Source organism: Pistacia vera, unplaced genomic scaffold, assembly GCF_008641045.1.
Source record: "Pistacia vera cultivar Batoury unplaced genomic scaffold, PisVer_v2 Contig3, whole genome shotgun sequence".
Lineage (NCBI taxonomy): Eukaryota > Viridiplantae > Streptophyta > Magnoliopsida > Sapindales > Anacardiaceae > Pistacia > Pistacia vera.
Genome location: NW_022196112.1, coordinates 9,385 through 36,267, shown reverse-complemented (window position 1 = coordinate 36,267; position 26,883 = coordinate 9,385). Strand labels below are relative to the sequence as shown.

The following is a 26,883-nucleotide window of genomic DNA, read 5'->3' as shown; positions in this document are numbered from 1 at the left end:
GATGCCAACATGAAAGTAAGCAAATATTTTAGGTATGCCCTTCAAAATTCGGCAAGATTTATTGTTCAAATTCTAACCGAGGGAGAAAATTACCAGATCAAACCTACGTCGGCATTTATCATAACTGAAATTGTTCCCAGGAATTACTTTGCCAAAAGACACAGCTCACCTCTTGGAAAATCAATCCACTCTATATAAATTAACAACAGAAAGGAATAACATCAAGTCATTTAACAGCTTAACACTCAACAAAGGCTAAGTCAATGATGGTAGAAATACAAGGACATAAACACAGAATATTAATAATCAATTGCACACCAGGATGCCCAAATTCATTGCCCATAGAGTTCAAATATCCTTCTCCGCCTAGTCCCATAGTAATGAGCCTGATTATTTTGTGTAATGCGATTCCACGATCTATAAGCGGAGTTGATTGTCTGTCCAGAGCCATGAAATCGTACATATCCTTCAGAAAGGCACAAATCTCAGATTGTAGGAATTCTAGGATTAGGATGTTTTTCAATGTAAGAGTAAGAGTTATCTGAACAGTCTAGGTTGTCTATATAACTAGAGTTTGTTGTGTATGAAATGATATATGAAATAAAATTATTGGGGAATATCAGTCCTCATTTCATGGTATCAGAACCCTCTGGCCGAAAAAAATAATGGTGAAAACTGCCATGACCGGTGAAAGGCAAGGTAGAAGCCGGAGTCCTCCAATTGGTCAAATGTCAAAAACATCTTCAAGTTAGGGAACTGAACCAACGAGAGGTCAACCTCTATTAAATGGTCATAGTAACATTGACCATAACTCTATCCAGATCAGTGTCCACAAGCTGAATAGAAAAAACTACATACCATGGTCTCAAGCTATGAAATTGATGATCAGGGGAAGAGGCAGGTTGGGCAACTTGACTAGATCTGTTAAAACCCCACAAGAAAATGACCCAGCATACCAAAAATGGGATGCTGAGAATAATATTGTAATGGCCTGTTTGATTAATTCCATGGAGGAGGAGATTGGCCGACCATTCTTATTTCTTCTTATTGCAAAGGATATTTGAGATATGGCTAAAGAAACGTACTCAGACATGGGAAACTCAGTGCAGATTTTTGAGTTGAAGTCACGACTGAGAGAGACCAAACATGATAGTATGTATGTTACCCAGTATTACAGTACATTGGCTCAATTGTGGCAAGAATTGGATTTGTTTGTGGAGACAGACTGGAGTTGTACTCAGGATAATGTTACACAAAAATGTTGGAGAAAGAAAGAGTATTTGAGTTCCTTGCTAGACTAAATAAAGAGCTAGATGAAGTGAGAGGGAGAGTTTTGGGCAAAGAACCCTTACTCTCTATCTGAGAGGTATTTGCAGAAGTAAGGAGAGAGGAAAGTAGGAGGAAAGTGATGATGGGAGAATCAACTAGCATCTCAAATCTATAGCCTAAATCGGGAGCTTCAACCCTAGCTTCTAAGGGTTGAGAGAGTTCTATTGGAGATCAAAGAACATGGCAAAATAGAGGAAAAATCTGGTGTGAGTACTGTCATAAATTGGGGCATACAAAGACAATCTACTGGAAATTACATGGCAGGCCATCAAATTGGAAGTCTAACAAACCAGGTGGTAAAGGGTTTCATGTTGGAGTTGAAGAAAATGCAATCAAGAAATCTGAAGATCAGCCATCCGTACCATTCAAAAAAAAGCAGTTGGAACATCTGCATGAATTATTTGGCCAATCCAGTTTACCTGAATAGTCATGCTCATTCGCCGAGACTGGTAATTCTTGTACAGCCCTACATACCAGCCTAGGAACAAACAAACCATGGGTTATAGATTCAGCGGCTTCAGACCATATGTCAAGTAATTCAAGTGTATTTGTATCCTACAACCCATGCTATGGCAATCTAAGGGTAAAAACTGTTGATGGTTTCATTGCAAATGTAGTTGGTCAAGGCACAGTAAAACTATCCAGAAACCTAGTTTTAGATTATGTTCTCCATATGCCTAGTTTGACTTGTAATTTACTATCTATTAGCAAGTTGACTAAAGATCTAAAATGTGTAGCTAAATTTTCATCTACCAGTTGTGAATTTTAGGACTTACTCCCGGGAAGGATGATTGGCAACGGTAGAGAAGAAGGGGGACTCTACTACTTTGAAACAACTACCGACAATAACAAAGTTGTAGTATCTAGGTGTAATTCTACATCTACTTCTGCTGATTTCGAAATAATGTTATGACATGATAGATTAGGCCATCCCAGTTTCTCTTATTTGCAAAAGTTGTTCCCAGTATTGTTCAGAAATACAAGCTTATCTTCATTTGAGTGTGAAATCTGTCAACTTGCAAAACACACCAAGTCAATTTACCCAGCACATCAATATAAGAGTTCTAAGCCTTTTTCAATAACTTATAGTGACATTTGGAGACCATCTAGGGTTACAAACATTGTAGGGTCCAAGTGGTTTATCACTTTCATTGATGACCACACTAAACTATGTTGGGTGTATCTAATGAAGAACAAATTTGAAGCAAGTCAAATTTTCCAAACCTTTCATTCCATGGTTAAAACTCAGTTTAAAGAACAAATTCAGGTCTTACGGACAGATAATGGTAGGGAATATTTTCATTCTATCTTAGGAAACTATTTATTAAGTCATGGGATTATACATCAAAGCTCTTGTGTTGATACCCTACAGCAGAATGGAATAGCTGAAAGAAAGAATAGACATCTCTTAGAGGTTGCCAGAGCCTTAATGTTTACTATGAATGTACCTAAATCTTTTTGCGGTCAGGCAGTTCTAACAGCCACATATCTCATAAACTGGTTACCCACTAGGATTCAGAATTTTCATACACCCCTTGAAACTTTTCTTCAAACATTTCCTACATATAGGACCCTAAACTCTCTTCCTTTAAAGGTGTTTGGTTGCACTGCCTTTGTTCACATTAAATCCCATAACAGAGGAAAGCTAGATCCTAAGGCTCTTAAATGTGTCTTTGTTGGATACTCCCCTACTCAGAAAGGGTATCAATGCTTCTGCCTTGTGAGAGAGAAAATGTTTGTCTTTAGAGATGTCACCTTTTTTTAGTCCCATTCGTTCTTTGTTTGTCTTTAGAGATGTTACCTTTTTTGAGTCCTATCCGTTCTTTCCCACTCCTCTTCAGGGGGAGAGTTTATAGGACTATGAAGATCAGTCTTGGGAAATAACAATTCCCTTAAGTCCTGTTAGTCACAGTTAGAGTTAGAGTCAGAGTCAGAGTCAGTATCCCATAGCAAGTCAACCTGTTAGTCAGAGTCAGAGTCCTATAGACCTGAGTTCAAATCCAAATCAAACCACTCTAAGTCCTCCTATCATACATTCTAACTCTAATAGACTAGAAAATTATGAAAATATAACACAAGAACATATGGAGATAGGGGGAGGACTGGCAAGACTGAATCAGCCATGATTCCAACATTATTCTTAGAGAGCTGATCACCAAGGTGGAGAGAAACCTGATGATCTGCATAAACAGTTATCCCAACAGGAAGAAGTCAACAACTCATAGTCACAAGGTAAGAAAACACTATCCCTTAATGAATCTGAGTCAATTTGTGAGGATATTCATTTGCCTATAGCTCCTAGGAAGGGAGTTCGCTCCATCCTATTTCTAAATATGTGTCTTATGATAAGTTGTCAACAGCTTTCAGGGTGTTTACCACTAATCTTTCAACCATAGAAGTTCCATAAGCCGTACAAGAAGCTTTATAAGATGAAAAATAGAGAGAGACTGTGATAGAAGAGATGAAGGCTCTGGAGAAAAATGAGACTTGGGAGCTGGTTCGTTTACCCGAAGAGAAGACAACTGTAGGCTATAAATGGGTGTTCACGATCAAATATAAGGCTAATGGTACAATTGAGAGGCATAGGCAAGGTTGGTATCGAGGGGGTTAACACAAACCTATGAAGTAGACTATGAGGAGACCTTTGCTTTGGTAGCTAAGTTGAATACTATCAGAGTGCTTTTGTCTCTTGCAGCAAATCTGGACTGGCCTCTACAACAACTGGATGTTAAGAATGCTTTCTTGAATGGTGACCTGGCAGAAAAAGTTTATATGGAGCTGCCTCTAGGATTTGAGGGGAACAAAAAGGGCAGCAAAGTATGCAAGTTAAAAAAATCATTGTATGGCCTAAAGCAGTCTCCACGAGCCTGGTTTGAGAAGTTTACCAAGGCCATTAAGAGGTATGGGTTCATTCAATGGTAGGTTGATCATATACTATTTTTCAAAAACAATGATGTTAAAATTACTATCCTAATTGTGTATGTAAATGATATTATTCTTACAGAAGACATCCTTGAAGAGATGGAGACAGCAAAGAAGGTTCTTGCTCGGGATTTTAAGATAAAGGATCTAGGGCAATTGAGGTATTTTTTAGGTATGGAGATTGTTGAAGTAAGAGAGGAATAGTTGTTTCTCAAAGGAAATATATCTTTGATCTACTATAGGATACGGGTATGCCGGGATGCAAGCCAGCCGAGACTCTTATTGAACTGAATTTGGAGTTTGAGAAAGTTAGTGGAGATACACCAGTTGAGAAAGGTAGATATCAAAGTTTGGTTGAAAAATTGATATACCTATCTCATAGTAGGCCTGACTAGCTTTTCTTGTGAGTGTTGTGAGTCAGCATATGCATAATCCACAGGAGAAACATCTTGAGGCAATTAACAGAATCTTGGGTATCTAAAAAAGACCTCTGGGAAAGGATTGTTCTTTAAGAAGATAATGAACGGAAAGTGAAAGCTTTCATAGATACAGACTGGGCAGGTCCAGTGAATGACAGAAGATCAACTTCAAGTTATAGTATTTTTGTTTGGGGAAATCTAGTATCTTGGAGAAGCAAGAAACAAAATGTGGTAGCAAGAAGTAGTGCTGAGGCTGAGTTTCGTGCAATGGCGCAAGGTATTTGTGAGCTAATGTGGTTGAGAAGACTCTTAATAGAACTGGGGATCAAAAGTGAAGAACCTATGAGGCTCTATTGTGATAATAAAGCTGCAATTGGTATTGCACATAATCCAATGCATCACGATAGAACCAAACATGTGGAGATAGACCGCCACTTTATCAAAGAGAAGATAGAAGAAAAACTCCTACGTGTGACTGACCTACCTACAAGCCAACAAACAGCGGACATCCTTACAAAAGGATTGCCTAGACAAAGTTTTGACAATCTCATTTCCAAGTTGGGAATGCTCGACATTTTCTTACCACCTTGAGGGGGAGTGTAGGAATTCTAGGATTAGGATGTTTTTTGATGTAGGAGTTATCTTGACATTATCTAGTTTATTAAATTTAAATAAAAAGATAATCCTAGACTAAGAGTTATCTGAACAATCTAAGTTGTCTATATAACTATGAGTTTGCTGTATACGAAATGATATATGAAATAAAATTATTGGGGAATACAATTCTCATTTCACAGATAAATTTTGAAATTATGAGTGCAAAAGCTTAATTGTATCCATCACACAACTTTTCCTCAATAATGTTATTAATGTAATGTTACTAAGATTAACTCCAACTTAATGTTATACCAAAAAAAAAAAAAAAAAAATGACAAATCAGAAGAATGAGACAATTGAGTAGATTTATGACCATCAAGAATGATGACTCCATCTCCTGCCCTTAATCAATTTAAATTATCAAGGCAACCAAAGCGATAAAGCTTAATCAGATCCAAATTACTGATCTCTATGTGGAAATTAAAGATCACAACATGATAAAAGTAGTTTAGGACAGAATATCAAGACTCTAGTTCATTAATCAAAATTCAGAACCATGTTACTTTTCAAATAAGCTTATTGTAGGGAGAATCTGGTTAATTTCTTCAAGAGAAGGAAAAAAGTAAAAAATCAAATCTTACATTTATGTGAAATATTTGTGAATAATTGTTGGATCACTAATTTCTAGTTAGTAATGGTTGAACCATAAAACCTAGGATTGATAGCTTTACAATTAATTAGGAGTTTGACAGGACTGTTCCCTAAAATAACTTTTAATCCCTCTTATTTACCAGAAAATGAAATAAGAGTGAACAAGATTCTCTTTCCAGAATGTAAAAATTATTGCATTCATATCCAACTTTAACTACCATTCAATTTTCTCACTCAAGTTTTCTCATGCAAGTGGTACCAACTGTGCATTGAAAGAAACAAATTTGATAACATGCTCTATAAATTATTTGAATGGACTTTTAAGAAGAGATATAACGAGGGAATAGGCTTGTAATTTAAATTTCATTAAAGAAATATTAGCACCTCCATCAAATAAAGATGTGCAATGCCTATGTGGAAATTTAGTTTGTATAGCATAAATAACAAAATTAGTTTGTCAAAACACCAAAAAGCAATGAACTACAGAGCAGAGGTGTCTGACAATAATGTCATTTAGACAGATCCAAAGTTCTTATTCTAGAACCCAAAAGCATTTTTACGGCACATGTGTACGCTGTCTCCTTCAGCGTGAACAATATGTAGATAAGTAAGAATAAGGGCTAAGGTCTATGGTATTTTGTATGCTATAAGTAGTAAGAACACAACTAACCTTGTCCATCAACCAGAACGCAATTGTTTTGTCACCAACTAAAGCTTGGTCGTGACTTTCAGCATAAGCAACACATTTTTCTAACCACCTTCTGTTGGTCAGTGTGTGAACAATGTCGCCCATTTGCCAGTCTTCGTCCCTTTTCCTACACAGTACCAAGACAAGGCACACATTTGTATGCCAAATGCATTAATTTAAAAAAAAAAAAAAAAAAAAAAGAACTGTAAGTTTGTTGAATGGGTAACAAGTTTAAGACTCCTAATAGGAACATACTTAATCAAATCCGACACCACCATCTTCAACAGGAATGCAGAATGTTGGCATTCCACTAACCTGTACGGAAAAAAAAACCATATGCTTAACAGAATAACCTCAGGGCAGAGAGTTGGCATTTTATCACAAAAAGAGAGTTATAAGAATCTTAGCTTAACGAAAAAAAAAAAAAAAAAAGCTTCCAATAAATTTTAATCATTTATTCATAGCTAGGTTATTCCAACTCAAATTTGTAATACAAATTCTTGGCCATTGTTCCAATAGACAAAGAGAAAGAAGATAAATGTAGTCATTTTTAATGCTAACTCAGAAACTTCTAAACCATGGAACTACATTGAATTAATGGTTAACAATTTGTAGCTTAAATTTGAGTTAAAATTTTGTCACAATAGCTTGACCTTTACTTTTTCTATATACTGGCACTCTAGTTTGCTCAATCTTCAGATCCTCATTATTATATGCCTTCTTCGTGTAAAGTGAATATTTTCTGTCTCACTCTTGTAAAACATTCCAAAAAGGATTTTCCATTAATATGGATTCTGACAAATGCTATACAAAAATTCGAAGTATACATAATTAAGAATAAGAGGATTTAGTCACCTTCAGAATAGGATGGGGAAGACAAGGAGATTTACTAGAAGTGAACAAGCTGTTCACAAAAAAGAAAGACCAGCCCTAGATAACCAAAGGATCCATACAAAATGTGGCATGCGCAGAGACATTGTTCAAAACTAGAACAACAAAACCAAGAGTAAGATTTTCAGAATTTCTTATCAAAAGAATTAATAGATCAGTTGTTAGACAACAAACACTTTCAATCATATAAGGCAGGAAGTGATATAACGTTTTACTGTAGGCCCAAAATACGGAGTTTTACAGTATATCTTGAGAAATAATTATAACCCTCAATTAATTTATGGAGATAAACTGTACTAATTTCTAATAATCAGAATAGCAGCTTTTAGTGAATGGAGTTTTCACATTTTTCTTTATATGAAAAAGGTTAATTTAATTTGCGACAAGCACTTAATTATTTCCTGAGTATGTTCCACACACAGACTATTATAATTATGTCCTTAATCTAGCTGAAAAGTAAAGTATTTTAGTTTTCAGGTGCCCGATGCGAAATTGAAATGTTACAACTTGCAAAATATAACTCAAGAAACTCACTAATTGTCCGAACAGAATATTGGTGATGCAGGGAACATAGGCAAACACACATATTCAATGAATTTATATCATGCATGCAACCTTTTTCTGAGAACACTATTTTCATATGATGAGAAAATCATTTTCATTGACTTATCCTGACTAAGAAATATATCTTATTAAATTGGAATCCATTCTCCGAAGAAGAAATAAAGTCCTAGAATTAAAAGACGCTCAATATGAGTTAAAGGGAACTGTATAACATACATCTTCTCCAATGGTAACAGCCTCAGGGAAAAGTCTATGAATCAAATCATTGACCAGCATCAGCTAAACAACAGCATCCACATCAGTTGCAAATCCAAAGCACTTGCCATCTGCAACATGAAACAAATCAAAGAGCCATTGTAAAAGCAGTAGGCCAAATAATGTAGTTGTTAAAAATACAAGCTGTTGCAATTCAAGCTTCATGTAGATACGATGCAGTAGTATTTTCACCATCTCTAATAATAATGTGTGAGAAGTTTTTATGCTATTTTTAGAAAAAAAAATGTAAGAATAGATCTTTTCAAATGACAGAAAAGAATTGGCAGTATAAGTGGTTTCTGATTGGAGGAAGAAACAACTACTTTCAGTTTGGCAAAAGAAAGTATAGAGATGAACTCAACTCTTGCTCAGTATACCAGCATAGATTCATTACACTGCTATTTAACATCTTAGGCTGTTGAAAAGTTGGATCAACATAGTATAAGAACAGGACACATTGTTCCAACTGTTAAAACACCAAAACTATCCAGCCACTGATGAGACCCACAACTCTGGGCATGTAAGGCCAAGTCAAGGACGTTGAAATTATTGCTAAACCATTAGCAATCAGCTTAAGATGCTAAATGTTTGTTTGACAGTTATTAAGATTAAAAGTTCAATATAAACTTATATACCAATATGGCATGTGACGATATGGTTTCCCTAAACTAATTACAGAAACTGAGTATTATTTGATTCCATTCCTCTCACTGGGCACAAATTCACAACCTTCACAATTAAATTCTGAAAACGTAAGCAAGTCATTATACCTCATCGGAAAGACAAGGATTAATTTCTAGAAGCACTAAAATAATACCTGCAATCCGTGGTGAGTATACATCATTGAAGTTACACCATCAAACCTGAAACCATCAAACTTATATTCTTCCAACCACCATCTTGCATTTGAAAGAAGAAACCTTAATACCTATATAAGAAGGAGAGAATTAATTCCAACTAACTATAGCATGTAGTAGAAAAACAAGGAAAAGCTTCACCAGTGTGATATATCTGCAAAAAGCACATATGATGGAACCACCTGTTCAATTAACTCAATCCAACCACAACACACAAGAGCAGAAATGAAAGTAACACACAACCTGATAAAACTGATTGTTATTATTGTATATTGAAAGAAATAGCAACATCAAGAAAGAGTGACTAAAGATCAATCCCCAGCAATTCGAGGAGCTGGGAGCCTCCCAAAATACCTATGAGAATTTACTTGATACCTCTTTTACCACTCTCTAGCTATTTATACCCAAATACTTACTAAACTAACCTTACTCTAACAAGCTTTATTCTATCCAACCACTTGCATGCAGAATCCCGTTACAAACTCTCACTCACACTCATTACCCCTTAGTGCTCTTTTTACGACCCCTCGACTTATAGACCATATTAACGGGAGTTGGTCTATCAATACCCCCCCTTGGAGAGCCACCTTGCCCTCAAGGTGGAATTGAGGGAATTGTGTGTTGATGACGTCGAAAGACTCCCATGTAGCTTCAAAGGAGAGCAGATCCTTCCATTGAATGAGGACCTCTTTGGTACCACCGAGTAGGGACTGCACCGCTAGGATTGATTATGGGTGAACCTGGAGTTCCATATCTTCGGTGAGAAAAGTGGGAAGTGGCTGAATTGGAACGGAGTTGTGTAGGTTGCGTTTGAGCTAGGACACATGGAACACTGGGTGAATATGAGCAGTGGAAGGTAGAGCCAGTTTGTAAGCTGTCAGACCAATTCTGTCCACCACCTTAAATGGCCCATAAAACCTAGGACTGAGTTTCTCATTCAGTTTCCTGGCTAACGACCTAAACCTGCAGGGCTGAAGTTTGAGGTAAACAAAATCTCCAAGAGAGAAGCTGATATCTCTGCAATATTTATCAACCTGTTCTTTCATGTGTCCTTGAGTAGATTCCAGGTGATGTTTAAGTTCATTTATGATGGAATTGTGGTGAAGAAGCTGTTGGTTCACGTCTTCAACTAAGGAGGGGTAATCGGTCAGCTTGAGAAGGAGTGGTGGGTCTTTGCCATAAAGGGCCTTGAATAGTGTCATTTTAGTGGACCGATGGTACATTGTGTTGTACCAAAATTCCGCCCAAGAGAGCCAATTTGGCCACTGTTTAGGCTGGGAACTGCAGAAACATCTCAGATATGCCTCTAAACACCGATTGACCACTTCAGTTTGGCCATCCGTTTGTGGGTGGTATGCGGAACTGAACTTGAGAGAAGTCCCCGCTGCTTTGAAGATTTCCTGCCAGACTTGGCGCATAAAGAGTCGATCTCGGTTTGAAACTATAGACTTGGGAAAACCATAGAGCTTAACAATTTCCTTCATGAATATCGTAGCAACCTCCTTCACACTAAAAGGGTGAGACAAGAGGATAAAGTGGCCGTATTTGGTGAGTCGATCAACCACCACGAGGATACTATCGAACCCCTTGGCTCGTGGTAAACCTCTAATAATATCCATTGTCAGGTCGTCAAAGACTTGCTCAGGTATAGGTAAAGGCTGTAAAAGCCCGGCTAGCTTGAGGGCTGAATACTTATTGACTTGGCAAATAGTGCAAGCCTTTATAAACTCTTGAACATCTTGCTTATCCCTTCCTAATAAACAATGTTTGCCACCCGTTTGTAAGTCCTAAAAAACCCTGAATGCCCTCCATCTGGGCTGGAATGAAATTCTGCCAAAAGTTTAGCTATGAATCTAGAGCCTTTTGGTAAAACAATTCTGTTTTTGTACAAAAGAGACCCTTGCCTAAGTCTGTAGTGTGGGCGGCTGTTAGGGTCAAAGAGAAGGTCCTGAATGATAGGCTGTAACTTGGGATCTTATTGTGCTTCACTGGTTAGATCTTCATATTCTGTAAACTGTACTACTAAAATGGTGTTCAAATCTGGTCCCTCCACTCTTCGTGATAAAGCCTCTGCCACCTTGTTTGTTTTTCCCGACCAGTAGTGAATGTCGAAAGAGAACCCCATTAGTTTGGACAACCACTTTTGTTGTTCAGGAGTTTTAATTTTGCTGGTCAGTGAGAAATTGCATACTCTTTGGTCAATTTTGATGACGAATCGTTTGCCCAATAGATATGGGCTCCACTTATGCACTACAAAGACGATGGCCATTAGTTCTCGTTCATATACTGACTTCTGTTTGGCTTGTGGTGAAAAGGTTTTGCTTAGGTAAGCTATGGGTCTTGACTGCTGGACCAGAACTGCTCCCATTCCATGACCTGAAGCATCAGTCTGCACTTCAAAGGGAAGTGCAAAGTTTGGAACTGTTAAGACTGGAACCGTAGTCATAGCTTTCTTGAGTCTATCAAAAGCTATTTGAGCTCCCCTTATTCCAACTAAATGAATCCTTTTTAAGCAAATCCGTAAGTGGTTGTGCAATACTGCCATACCCCTTAACAAATCTCCGGTAATACCCTGTGAGGCCTAAAAATCCCCGTAGACCTATCACATTGGTTGGAACAAGCCACTTAACCATTGCCTCAATCTTGTGTGGATATGCTTCCACTCCTTACGCTGAAATTATATGGCCTAAATAGTCTAGTTTCTGTTGACCGAACAGGCACTTATTCCTGTTCATTACCAGTTCGTTGTCTTGTAGAATCTTAAGGGCTTGTTCGAGGTGGATCACATGGGAATCAAGATTAGGACTGTAAATCAAAATATCATCAAAGAAGACCAGCACAAATTTCCTCAAAACAGGTTTAAAAATAGCATTCATCAGGACTTGAAAAGTTGATGGCGCATTAGTCAGGCCAAATGGCATAACTAGGAACTCATAGTGACTGTCATGAGTTCGGAAGGCCGTTTTGTGAATATCCTCCTCCTTCAATCAAATCTGGTGGTATCTAGATCGTAAATCAAGCTTTGAAAAGAAAACAACCCCAGCTAATTCATCCAACAACTCCTTGATGGTGGGTATGGGAAACTTATCAGGGATAGTTATCTCATTGAGTGCCCTATAATCAAGACAAAACCTCCAACTCCCATCCTTCTTCTTGACTAGTAACACTGGACTGGCAAAAGGGCTGGTGCTAGGCTGAATGATCCCTGCTACCAACATTTCTCGCACCATTTTCTCTATTTCATTTTTCTGGAAATAAGGATATCTATAGGGTCGTATATTGGGTAGTCGAGCTCCCTCTTGCAGGACTATGGCATGGTCATGCTGTCAATGTGGAGGTAGTTTAGTGGGTTGGTTAAACAATTGGTTATACCCTTCCATCAATGATACAATCCTAGGGTTGGTGGGTTCTTCGTTTTGTTCTGGCACACATTCAATAGAGCAAAATTTGACTAAATAGCCTCCTCCGGTGGAGAGTGACCTTAACATGGCTTTCAGGGATACCATCGTCTCAACCAAGGATGGATCTTCGTGTAGGCTCACCTTTCTACCTCCCAATTCAAATTTCATTGTTAGGTTCTTCCAATTTGTGCAGACATCACCTAATGAACTCAACCACGTCACCCCTAATACCACATCAGCTCCACCCAAATCAAAAGGGAAAAAATCTTGGGTAATCTTAACGCCTTGAACCTCCAGTTGCACTCCCCTACAAACACCTTCTCTTCTCACCGTGACACCATTACCTACCATCACCCCAAACTTTTTTCCTTTTTCAATTTGCATGCCCAGTTTGCACACCAAGTCGTGTGAAATAAAATTATGGGATGCCCCACTGTCAACCAACACAATAATCCCCACCCCTTCAATCTCTCCCTTAATTTTCAGAGTCTTGTCAGATGTGATTCCGATGATAGAGTTCATAGACAAGGCTAGAGGGTTACTTTCAGTAGTGGGTTCTTCGTCATTGTCTAGTGGTGTTTCGCTCTTCTCTGGATCCTCATCTTCCCATGCCAGCAAGATCTGCAGAGATTTACTCCTACATTAGTGGTTAGGGCTGAACTTTTCGTCACACCTAAAACAAAGCCCCTTCTCCCTTCTGAGTTGAATTTCCGCTTCAGTTAGCCTTCGGAAATTTTCCCCTCTGGCGCTCGAAGTTGTCGTCGCCGGTGGAATATCCCTCCTGTTGACAAAGCGATTTGACGAAGAATGGGTCTCGCCTGAGTTTTTAGTGGTATTGGACCACCAACTGGGTCACCCAACCTTTTGGCTTAGAGAGACCCGTGAGTACCCTTCCATTTTTATAGTATGGGCTTTAGTCATTTTTGGGCCTAATTTTATCTAGCACCCAGTTTTTTTCTTTAACACAAAAGGCTTGTTCCATCACTTCACCCAGATCCTTGGACTGTATGAGACGTAATTCAGCTCTGATTTCTTCCTTCAGTCCATTTGCGAAGATACCCATTAGCATCTCCTCTCCCAATTCCTTCAATGGAGCTGTATATGCTTCAAATTCTTCGCGATACTCTGTCACCGATGCAGTCTATCTCAGTGCTACCAGTGCCTCATAGGCTGTCCCTTGAAAGGACTGAATTTGGCAATTAAAGCAACTTTGAAATCCTTCCAATTTTGGACTGGTCTCCAAGATTCAAGCCATTGATACTAGTTTAAGGCTCTTCCTTCCATGCACATGGCGGCGGCTTCTACCATCTCCTTTTCTTTGTATCGATTAATGGCGAAATATCTGCCAGCTTTAAAAGTCCAGCCAAAAGGATCATCTCCGTTAAAAATGGGTTGCTCGAGTTTGCAAATTTTTTTGTCGTCCTTCCTGTTATCCCCATTGTGATTTCTTTCATATCCCTTATCTCCGCCAGAACTCTGATTTTCTAAAGTTACAAACATTTTCTCCTTCTCTTGATAACGTTTCTCCTCCTGTTCCTCCCTCAACCTCATCAATTCTCGCATCTCAGTTAAGTACTCTTTGACACTACCTAAGTCGGTCTTCATTGTGCCCATATCTTCCTTCACGGTTCTCATCTCCTTTTCCACATTTTCCATTATGTTCTCCATTTTGGATTTTACCATTACCCAACCTAACTCTGATACCAAATTGATGGAACCACTTGTTCAATTAACTCAATCCAACCACAACACACAAGAGCAGAAATGAAAGCAACACACAACCTGATAAAACTGATTGTTATTATTGTATACTGAAAGAAATAGCAACATTAAGAAGGAGTGACCACAAATCAATCCCCAGCAATTCTAGGAGCTGGGAGCCTCCCAAAATACCTATAAGAATTTACTTGATACCTCCTTTACCACTCTCTAGCTATTTATACCCAAATACTTACTAAACTAACCTTACTCTAACAAACTTTATTCTATATAGCCACTTGCATGCAGAATCCCGTAATAAACTCTCACTCATACTCATTACCCCTTAGTGCTCTTTTTACGACCCCTCGACTTATAGACCATATTAATGGGAGGTGGTCTATTAACATACTTCCCGGCTTTCATAGTTGAAAAAGCGAGAATCCCACATCCAATGCTAACCTCTTGATCCAGAATGGAAATAATAACTATCAAACATGTTCAGCTCATCCAAAACATTGTTAGAAGCATGGCTGCATTCAATGAACATTAGCAGTCAAATATAAGAATGAAACAAGATAACAAGCAAATAAATCACATAATATCACAAAATGACTCAAAGGAACCTTTGATTTATGCTAAAAACATCTGAACAGGAAAATTTCTAAATAAGTTTGCAATTGTATCAAACTACTAAATTTTATAACATTAGAGTTTAGAAAAAGAATCGGTTGAATGGTTAAGAAGTAATAGATATCATATCAAACAATTGGAACATGCCATAATGAACTTACAAATTGATGCATCAAGAAAAGGGGAATCACCAGACAAAACTATAAGCAGTTTGGGTATCTTTCACAAACCACTTCATTCAGATAAGAAAATCAAAATTGTAAGCATGACAGTTGACTTCTGTTAGAGTTTAAATACTATCATTACGGCCCTCAAAATTTTGGGATCGATAGTTTCTCACAAACTTATAAATATTATTGGAGTTTGTAGTTAAAACATGTTAAAAACAACTAGAATAATGATAGTGGTGGTGGGTGATATTATATTGGTGGGCTGGTGATGATGATAAGGCAGGTGGTTGTGTGGTGTTATTGTGGTAGTAATGCTTCTGGTGGTTAAGTGTGTGTGATGGTAGTCATATGTAGTGTGATTTGGTTTAGATAAAATCATAAAAATGACCTCTTGCTCCATTCAGATAAAATGTCTTTAAAAGTGTTAATGAAAACAAACAAACTAAAAGTACCTTAATTACATCTGTAAAGATATAAACTGTAGATGGAAAAACAAGCAAGCCCTATTACTGATTGGCATTAAAAGCACCCTGATAATGTATGGATTTTGTTTTGACCTTATATCTTAGACAAAAACAAGACAACTTTCATTGATCTTATAAGCCATTTCAACACTTCTAGAATTTATCTTAATAAAGTCTTACCTTGCCTATGTTTTGTTTATTGGAAACCCATTTTAATGAGGGAATTAACTTACATGCTTACATGACAATGAATATAAATTCATAAGCCCTATCCTCAAGAAATATAAAGTCACCGACGACGATAAATGATAAGTGGCATTTTAAATACTATTCCAATTTGTAGTCCATCCAAGGTCTACAAACATTTGCGACTAACCAAGACCAAAGTTTCATGGCTTTTAAGCATCTGTTGAACTACTAAACAAAGAAATAGAGCTTACAAGAATAACAGACAAGCACCACATATATTGCATGAGTTCAATTCCAAGAACAAACAGCAGTACAAAAAATAAATTAGTGTAATAAGGTAACTTATGGTTCTCATAACAAAGGACGGTCACAATCATGATCTGAAGATTAAGTTAAAAAAATTTAGTACAATCCAACAATTTGAGTTATACTTTTATATCCAAAAGTTTGTTTCACATATACATTAAAAAATTATGGAAAGCAAAGATAATATTTTTTATTTTTGTTTTTAGATTTTACAAAAAAAAAAAAAATTGTTTTTATATATATATATATATATATTCAGAAATTGTTTATTAGAACATTTTAACCAAACACATTTTTCTTAAATTTTTTGTATATCCCTTGTTTCTAGAAACAGATAATTATATTGCAATTCTAAGTGAAAAAGGCCCTATTTTTTTTCCTTGAATTTAATTATTACCTATGAACAATATCCATGAGAACAAGCAGGCCTAATTCATGAGCTTTATCAATCAATGACTTCAGCTCATCAGGGGTTCCACAACGGCTGCTGGGTGCAAAAAAAATTGTCACGTGGTACCTGTATCATATGAAAGCATGATTAAATACACTTTAATATATATAAGCTTATTCGAAACAAGAAAGTACCCAAAGCTTGCATAATATGAATGCTCTTGGATAGCCATTAGCTGAACAGCATTATAGCCAAGTTTTTTGATGCGTGGAAGCACATCATCTCTAAAATTGGCGTACATCTCATTGTTGATAATATTGTGAGAAGGAAAAAACATTGATAACACCACAACATAAAACAGAACAGCAAAAAATGAAGAACTTTAAGGAAGGCTATGGCCCCTATTTCCCTACATTGATAATTTAAATCTCATAATAAAATTTAACAAAATATTACAACCATATTAGAAAATTAGAAAATTTGATGCAGTGAAAGGAGCAAGATACTAGAAGGGTCATATGGTAAATATTTGACTCCTAATTAAAAGAGAAAGTTGATAACTGAAATTAGATTGATGCATTATGATAAGTTAATCATCTTTAAATGACACTTTAACAAAAGGATCTAAGACAAATAAATCATTCTCTCTGATTCTTGTTATAGCTATCCCAACCATCCATACCTTGGATTAAGCACCTCATTCACAAAAATCTTTTCAAAGTTAAAGAATGTCAAAGTTTCTGACAGGATGCAAAAGAGGCATAACACTACTACAGTTTAAAAAATTTGATCATTTACATATAGTATTTTCCTTTTTGCTCTACGGATTTTTTTTTTTTTTTGTTTGTTTGTTTGTTTGTTTGTTTGTTATTAAAACAGGTATGATGATAGTTAAGGTTTTCATGTTGTTAGCTTTTAGTCAATTGCTTTCCACATAATAGGGCATCTATATCTGCAAGTTGATTGGAACCTAGAATACTTCCAACTTGGATTTCAATAAAATGGGATGCAAGGCCTGTATTTCTCTTCCTCAAAGAATGCCTTATGTCAGTCATAGATGCTTCCTCTTACGAGTTTACGCAAGCTTAATTTAGATTGGTTTTGTTATGCAGCCCAACTCACCATCATGCAGTGCATGATCACCACAAAACCACTTTACTTGTAAGCTTCTAACACAAGCTTAACACGCTTTTTAAGATGCGATCCTACATAATGTAGCATTCAAGTATACATCAAAAAAACAAGATCCAGCAGTTTTGACATTGAGGACTTAAAGCTAACATATAGCAAGCACTAGAAGCATTGAGTAATAGTTAGGAGAATGAAAGAGATTCACACCGTGCTACTCATTCCAACATGTGCCTCATAAATTCTAAGTGATTTTGGCCACTTAGGTTGAGGATGTTGAAACTCAATACTTTTCCTACAAAAAAGTTGAACATTAACAATATAAGGAGTAGCAGATATAAATGGACTTGCATCTTCCAGTTCATCATATCGAGTGTTTAATGAACTTTATACAAATAGCATCTGCAAGTTCATCTAAGAACATACATGGCAACCCATATACTAAAAATAGAAAATTCATTGATGATACACAATCTTAAGTTTAACATAGTGCATCTCCACAGGTGTCAATGTTATGGTATGGTAAGAGTTCTGTGTAATATAGCATACCAAAATTACACAATTATTTAAAAATTATACATAAATCCTTCCTAATGTTATTGCTGAATTTCAAGTCACTCTTGCTTTTATACTAAAGATTCCTAGACATGCCTAAATCATAAATTTCTTAGAAATGTTTTGGCAAACCTAGAGAAATAAAAGAGTGCAGAACCATACCTCTTCTGGTGGATCATAGTATATACCATTTGTATGGGATTTCACCTGGAGCTTGTACAGAGAACTTGATCCAAGCAGGTATGGAGTCTTTAATGCTAGATGGTGTCTCCATTCGAATCTACAAATTAAGAGATAGAGAAGTAAGTAAATTTTAAGAGCATAACCACCAGAGTTCTGGGTACAGGATAATTGACACAATTAAAGGAGCCCAAAAGAATAAGAAAAGGTAAGAGAACATGCATCAAGCCATAGAACAAGACAATGAGTTAGTTATGTACTAAACCATACTGAGTACCTACCTAAAATGTACATGTAACAATTAGAAAGAAAAATATCAAAAAATATCAAAACCATAGCTATCTATCCCTTATACTCCCAGGTTTGATTAACAAAATGGTAGCAAGCATCAAGATCAGAACATATGAGAACTGTTATGAGTTTAAATATTATAGTTGGTCCTTTCCCTATTAGCTGATACTTTTGAAATTATGGTTACTCCACAAGAAACTTTCCGTTGGAGAAGGGAAATCATGGAAAATATTTTTGCAGACTATGAACTCATTTTGCAAAAGCTGAGATCATTGGGAGAACTTATTAGAAGCAATTCTGCAACTTAAACTACAGTTCTTATTAATCTAGACCAATACTAGAGACATTATTTCTGCAACTAAAATAGTAAATAAAAATTTCAATTATGAGGGAAGGGAAACACATTTGTATGCTGCGAGGAAAGAAGAGGAAAAGGAAAACCAAAGCACAAACCCATTTGTAGCAATAAAAACAATTTTAGAGCCAAACTGAAACTTTCCCCAAATAAAATGTTACGTTCACACGAGAACCATGGGGAATTGGTGGTGAACCATCAGTATTGTTAGGCAAAAAGATCTCCCAGATCCCAAACTCATTCTGCTCACAGATAAAAGGTGAATTTTATATGTTATTGAAACAATTCATACATATGTCAAAAAAAAAATAAAAAACTACAAGAAGAAAATATAACTGCAAGTGATGCCTGGCATCATCATCATCACCAAGTTATAATAACCTAGTTATTGGCTTTCTCCTAACCATGAACTAGCATTATGAGGCAACAATCAACCAGTTGTCCATAGTATATTGTTATAATTATGGGTGCTTCATTCTTGGTATCCTAACTCTAACAGACAGAATTGAACCAAGGTCGAATATGCATATAATGCCAATTCAAATGTCTAAGCTGAATTTAAGCTTGATTTATTTTTGAGCTGAAATACTCTGTTGGGCCTTTAACTATTAACTTAAGTATTTAGGTTAAGTGGTTAACTAACATGGGGCAGTTTATTAAAACAACCTCTCAAGTTTGAATTTAATTAAAAGGCAATCAAGTTTTAAAGTTTTAACTAAATAGCCATATTATTGATTAAGGTAATTAAACTTGATTAGTGCTTAATTATGATTAAAGAAGTATTATGTAATCTTTTAAAAATTATACTATATTCCCAAAAACCTGCAATGCTTGCAAACAAACCCAAATACCTTCTTCTTCCTCCCGCCATTAACGCATCTCCACCTTGGTTGATGTTTCTTCTTAGCTTCGTCTACATCTTCTTCTTCGTCTACATCTTCTTCTTCCTCCTTCCTCTACATCTTCTTCTTTCTCATTCCTCTATATCTTCTTGTTCCTCCGCCATTAACACTTTCTTCTTCCTCCACCATTAACATCTTCTCCGCCAAAGAACCCCTCCTCCTCCTCCTGAAATTTCGTCTAAGTATGTGTATCTCCTCTTTATATTTTATATTTAGATTTACAAAGATTTAATAATGGATGGGGTTTGGGTTATGATTTTGATTTAGTTGTTTAAGTTGTTGAGTTGTGTTTGATGTAATGCAAGTTGAAAGGAGTGAAATTTGTGAATATTTTCTTGCATTGTGAGTAGCTAGGGGTGATAGCACCGATTGTAGGTGGAGATGGCTGAAAATGTGTTTTGGATCCGATGGATCGCTTAAGCGATCTGGTGTATGACAAAAGATTGCTTAAGCGATCTGGTATAAGTCTGGTATATGGCAGCAGATCGCTTAAGCGATTTGATATATGGTAGCAGATCGTTTAAGCGATCAGGCTTATTTATACTAGATCGCTTAAGCGATATACTGGATCGCTTAAGCGATGCAGTAAGCTATATACTTCGGCAAGAAATTATATTCCATAATGTTTATTTAATATTTAGTCCTTTTTATTAATTATTAATTATTTTTTTCATTTCAATAGAATGTGAAAAGAACACTTCGGTCTTTGTCAATCAGCACCGTACATAAAACTGAAAAATCTACTGTTATTCTGTTATTTTTGTTAGTTCTTGGTAAAAAAGTAATATAAAAAATATAATATTGATATAAAATTTAATTCTGCAACCATCTGCTCTGCACTCTGTAGACTAAGGCTAAATAGACGGGATCGCTTAAGCGATTAAGGGTAATTTACTTCAATATTTATTTTCCATATTTATGGACATATGTTTAATATAGATGTAAAAGAACTAATTTAATTAAAATATAATAACGGTCATAGTCCACTAAATGAATCGTACACCTGATATGTTTAATATAGACGTAAACATTCTACACCATATATGTTTAATATAGCCGTAAAAGAACTAATTTAATTAAAATATAATAACGGTCATGGTCCACTGAACGAATCGTACACCTGATATGTTTAATATAGACGTAAACATTCTACACCATATATGTTTAATATAGCCATAAAAGAACTAATTTAATTAAAATATAATACTGGTCATGGTCCACTGAACGAATCGTACACTTGATATGTTTAATATAGATGTAAACATTTCACACTATATATGTTTAATATAGCCGTTAAAGAACTAATTTAATTAAAATATAATAATGGTTATGGTCCACTGAATGAATTGTACACCTTATATGTCTAAGATAGCGTTAATCTCTTAACCAATCTAGTGAAATACAATAAAAATAATCCAAATACACTGGATCGCTTAAGAGATTTCATTTCTCGCTTAAGCGATCCTGTGTATTTAGACTTAGTCGCTTAAGAGATCTGGTTGTATTTATGTTATCGCTCAAGCGATTCTATGTTTTTACACTTGATCACTTAAGCGATCACGAACAAGACAGAATCAATAAGTGCCCAGACGCACGATCGCTTAAGCGATTTATTCAATCGCTTAAGCGATTCTTTGCTTTTAACCTTGGTCGCTTAAGCGATTACAAATCGCTTAAGCGATCATGTCCGAGGCAAAATAAACTTCTGCTTAGATGCACAATTGCTTAAGCGATTAAGTGTATTGCTTAAGCGAGCGATTCTTCGCTTTTACTATTGGTCGCTTAAACGATCTACGATCGCTTAAGCGATCATGAATAAGACAATAAATAAGTGCCCATACGCATGATCGCTTAAGCGATCCTTTGCTTTTAACGTTGGTTGCTTTAAGCGATCATGTCCGCAGCAGAATCAACTTCTGCCCAGATGCACGATCGCTTAAGCGATCTAAAATCGCTTATACCAGATCGCTTAAGCGATCTTCTGTCATATACCAGATCGCTTAACCGATCCTTTGCTTTTACTCTTGGTCGCTTAAGCGATTTTAGATCGCTTAAGCGATCCTTTTCTTTTACTCTTGGTCACTTAAGCGATTTTAGATCGCTTAAGCGATCCTGTGTATTTAGACATAGTCGCTTAAGAGATCTAGTTGTATTTATGTTATCGCTTAAGCGATTCTATGCTTTTACACTTGGTCGCTTAAGCGATCACGAACAAGACATAATCAATAAGTGCCCAGACGCACGATCGCTTGAGCAATTTATTCTATCGCTTAAGCGATCCTTTGCTTTTAACCTTGGTCGCTTAAGTGATTATAAATCGCTTAAGCGATCATGTCCGAGGCAGTATAAACTTCTGCTTAGATGCACAATTGCTTAAGCGATTAAGTGTATCGCTTAAGCGATTCTTCGCTTTTACTATTGGTTGCTTAAACGATCTACGATCACTTAAGCGATCATGAACAAGACAATAAATAGGTGCCCAGACGCATGATCGCTTAAGAGATCCTTTGCTTTTAACGTTGGTTGCTTTAAGGGATCATGTCCGAAATAGAATCAACTTCTGCCCAGATGCACGATTGCTTAAGCGATCTAAAATCGCTTATACCAGATCGCTTAAGCGATCTTCTGTCATATACCAGATCGCTTAAGCGATCCTTTGTTTTTACTCTTGGTTGCTTAAGCGATTTTAGATCGCTTAAGCGATCATGTCTGACGCTTGGAATTTGCGTCGGCATCCTTCTCTTCAGTTTCAATTTCAACTCTTGCCCTCCCTTGTTCTACCAATAGAATGTCTTCCGTCGACGCCGTCTCCTCTTCTGGTGGAGCAACTTCAGTAATCGGAAGTTACTCCACCACAACTTCTTCTTCTCCATTTTTGGTAGACCTAGTGGTGCCTACAATTTGGGGAGTAGATGAGTTTTTTTCTGTTTCTTTAAGGATCTCAGCCATTATAACTTAATCGGGAATGGCAATGAATGACAAAAATGCAAAGAGCAAAGAAATTGAGAAATTGCAGAAAATTGGAAGAAAAAACGAGAGAGAGAAAGGTGTTTGAATCCTATTGTGAGAAAGAAAAGCTGAGAGAAATGTGTTTTGCCTTTCAAATTTTAAATCAACTTCTCTTTATTATAACCCACAAATGTTTAAATCTTTTCACCATAATCCTTTTTGCTGCTTTAATTACACTTAAGTGTGCCACGTCATATTTTTTAACCCAAAAAAAATCAAAAAGATTTTCATAGCCATTTTGTTAAATGGAAACTTGGGATGGCCTGGGAGTTAAATTTCCTCAACTAACATAGTATTAGAGCTATGTTGACAAAGTGCTCCTGTGTTAAAATCCACTTATTGTGTTAATTAAATCATAGCATGTTGTGTATGCAGAAATTGTTGTATTTATTGTTGTCATCTGTAGTTATGGTTAATTAATGAATAACCTAGATGAATGTTTAGCAACTGGGAAGTGCAAAGAACCCTCAAACACTGGAGATCTAGCAACAAAAAACGATTGATTCCTCCCCATTTCTAATTCAAAAACTCCCAGGCTATATTGAACCCTAGTATCTTCATAGAGGACTCAAGAAGGACAGCACCAACAACTTTAGATGAATTAGTAAAAACAACCTTTACCTATAAGCTTAATCTTTTAGGTTAAACTGTTATCTAAATGGTACCCAAGCCAATCTTATATTTGAACCCTGCTATTAAATTAATTAAATAATGATATGTTGTGTTTATGGTTATGATTACGTTCCTAGTAATGTCTGGTCAGGCAGTTAGAAAGCTGCATACATTTAAATGCAACAGAGGCAACATAGAGGAATAAAATTCGTCGAAGAATTTTTTTAGAAAAACATGCAGTAGTTAAAGTAATTCGCACTAGACCAAATTTAAGATTACCAACTCAATCATGTAAAGCGGTAACACAAGGTATTTTTTTTTTTTTTTTAATTTTCTTTTTTCTTTAAGTAACCTGGAGCGTCTTTTCCAGTGAGAATTCTGAAATAAATCTAATAAAGTAACGGACTTAGCTCTATCTAACAAAGTAACCTTAGTAAAACAATTTATTCTATCTTTAGACTGCTTCATAAAATACATAGTTTCTTCCCAAAAAAAGAAACATTTCATATAAAGCAAAGTTTGGCTTTATTTTTCTGTCCAGGATGAAAATTTCAACTCACAATGTCAGTGCAATTAGATGAGCCAATTTGCAGCTAGAACTCTGATTTACAGAAGCAAAGATAACATACCCGGGTCACGATATCTGCATTGGGATTCCAGTTATTGAAGTCTCACTACCACTAGATTTTACACGTCTATTACTAGTATTTATTCAAAATAATCCAATAAGTGCACAAGTTTTAGGAAAAGCTAGTGATGAAGGAATGTTTGACATTTGAAACCATATACATGGTCCAATTATCAGTAATTACCACCAGAAGGAGTAAACTTGAAAGGGATAAGAGCAGATAGAATAAATAAAAACTGTCCATGTTTGAAGATCAAGTCAAAAAGGTCACAAGCAGCATACATATAATCTACCACTTTTAGTACAAGAGTATTGAAGAGCCTTTTCCTTTTCTTAAATGAGAGATTAAAAAGTACTGAAGAGGCTTGACTTCATTCTTCTATTTTTATGTATCAATATAAAAAATAATTTAACATAAATTACAGGAGCATTATCATGACAGGAAAATAAATGTTTTCACAATAGAGGCATAAAGATTTAGTGGATCATAATAACAACATAAACCTGGATAGATTGTCATCACATTGAAAAATTGTTAGCCCAAATAACACCATCTTGGTCAAGAGGAAATGAGATCAAACAGTTAAATCCTGGAGTAAAAGAATCAAACAAACCTTAGCTCTCAGCGCCCACTCTCTATAAGTTATACCTGTGGCACTGCAGAACCAATAGGGACAATATTCAGCGACCACAACTTCTAATCTTTTAATTACTTTTTAAGTAGATAAAACTTGATTGGAACAAAAAGGGACCACATAAAATTTTGATTAGAACTCAATTTCAATTTCAGAAAACGATATGCACAACTAGAAAAATACCCACAAAGAGAACATGACACCTGAAAACGAAGTAGAAGACAACTATGAGCTAATAAACCACATAGAAGTGCCACCAAAAAAAAGAAAGATAAACTGGTTCTATAGGCTGGCACAAATTTTCACCCCAGCTTGCATTGCTGATCAATACTTGATAAACCTACATGCTATTTCCTAAATTTGCAAAAATATAAAAGTATTAGTAATAACAAAACCACAGATGATATCCCTATATGAACATGAAAGACCTCCCATTAAAAATGTCTATCAATACAAAGGGCATTTGGGGCATTTGGGGCAGTAAGTCATTAGGAGTGTGATTTGCATGTTTGTTGGGAGAATTGGTTACTACTGTCACGTGTTGGTGGGGAATCAAAGTTGTTAGTGGAGGGAATATGTTAGTTAAGGAAATAGTATAAATAGAGAGGTCAGTTTTAGGGAAGGATACGAATATATTTTAGAGTCATTGAGGGAGGCCCCCAACTCCTCGAATTGCTGGGAACTATCTGTTTTGAGTTCCAATTGTGTAGTTTTCTCTAATTTCATTCTCTAGAAATATAATCCGGTTCAGCCTTGATTGGGTGAACTCTTTTCTCTGCTATTTTGGGTCGTTTGTGCTGTTTTGTGGTAATTGTTGCAGGGAGTCCTATCAAATTGGTATCAAAGCTTCGTTTGGGTGATGGTTAAATCGAAGATGGAGAACAGAGTTGAAGGGTTGGAAAAGGAAATGGGGAACGTAGAGAAGGAAATGGGAAATGTAAGGGAAGAGCTAGGGAGCATCAAAGGCTACTTACTGGAGCTTTGCGAATGGATGAGGCTAAATGAAGAAAGGGTTGCAAATTTGAGCCGCGATACGGGAAAAACATCCCACTCTGAGCCCTCCAATAGTAGTGACAGCAGGGGAGTCGATAGGAACAAGGAAGCAGAGAACTAAAAGGATGAGAGGAAGGGGAAGAAGTTGGAGCTACCAATATTCAACGGGGAAGATCCTTATGGTTGGACATTCAAAGCTAACCGATATTTCTCGCTGAACCAATACGAAGAGGGAGAAAAGGTGGCAACGACCACCGTGTATGGAGGGTCGTGCCCTGAACTGGTATCAGTGGGTGGAGTCCATAGCACCAATCGATTCTTGGAAAGACTTAAAGACCGCTGTGGTTGAGAGATTCAGACCGTTGTTTAAAGGATCAGCTTATGCTCTTGTAGCGCTGAAGTAGACTGGTATAGTGACAGAATACAGGGAAAATTTTAAAGCTCATGCATCTCCCTTATGCCAAGTAGGAGAAGATATACTGATGGGGGTTTTTACAAATGGGCTAAAGGAGGAAGTCAGAGTTGAAATACGTTTAACTCAGCCCACTTCCCTTTTTGCCTAATGGACTAGGCCCATCGCGTGGAGGAACGAAACTGGGTTCTAGAAACGAACAGACCTAGGTTTGCTAAGGCCCAAGGGAATAGACTAGACACTTATAATCGGGTCACCCCAAGCCTAGAACTCGGGCGCCCAACTCATGGGTCAATCCATCGCGAAACCCAGGGTTAGGTCAAAACTTTTTCCCAAATTGATTTCATGACAGAAATCGATCTAGCGAATCCATGACGCCGAACTTTCGTGGGGAAACCTTCCGGCTAATGTCCGACGCCGAATTGTAGCAAAAGCGTGACAAAGGCCTATATTTCCGCTATGATGAGAAATTTGGGCCAAATCACAAATGCAGGAACAAGTCGATCCAGATCCTGTTAGTGACCGATGATGATGAAACGGAAAACGACAAAGTCAGTCCTAAACCCATCTCGAAAGTTTTCCGATGAAGGTAACCCATTGGCTTTATCTATGCATTCAATTGTAGGGATAACCACAGATAAAACCCTAAAATTCAAAGGGATGGTTGGAGGGGAGGAGGTGATTGTTTTGGTTGATAGTGGGGCTTCCCACAATTTTATTTCGCATGATTTGGTGCGAAAATTAGGTCTAGCAGTTGA

The 26,883-nt window shown here is 36.6% G+C and overlaps 1 pseudogene; it reads right to left on the bottom strand.

The window, feature by feature from the left end:
- Positions 1–72: 72 nt before the first annotated feature.
- LOC116135412 lies at positions 73–25,038 on the bottom strand (annotated as a pseudogene).
- Between the last annotated feature and the right edge of the window lie 1,845 nt (positions 25,039–26,883).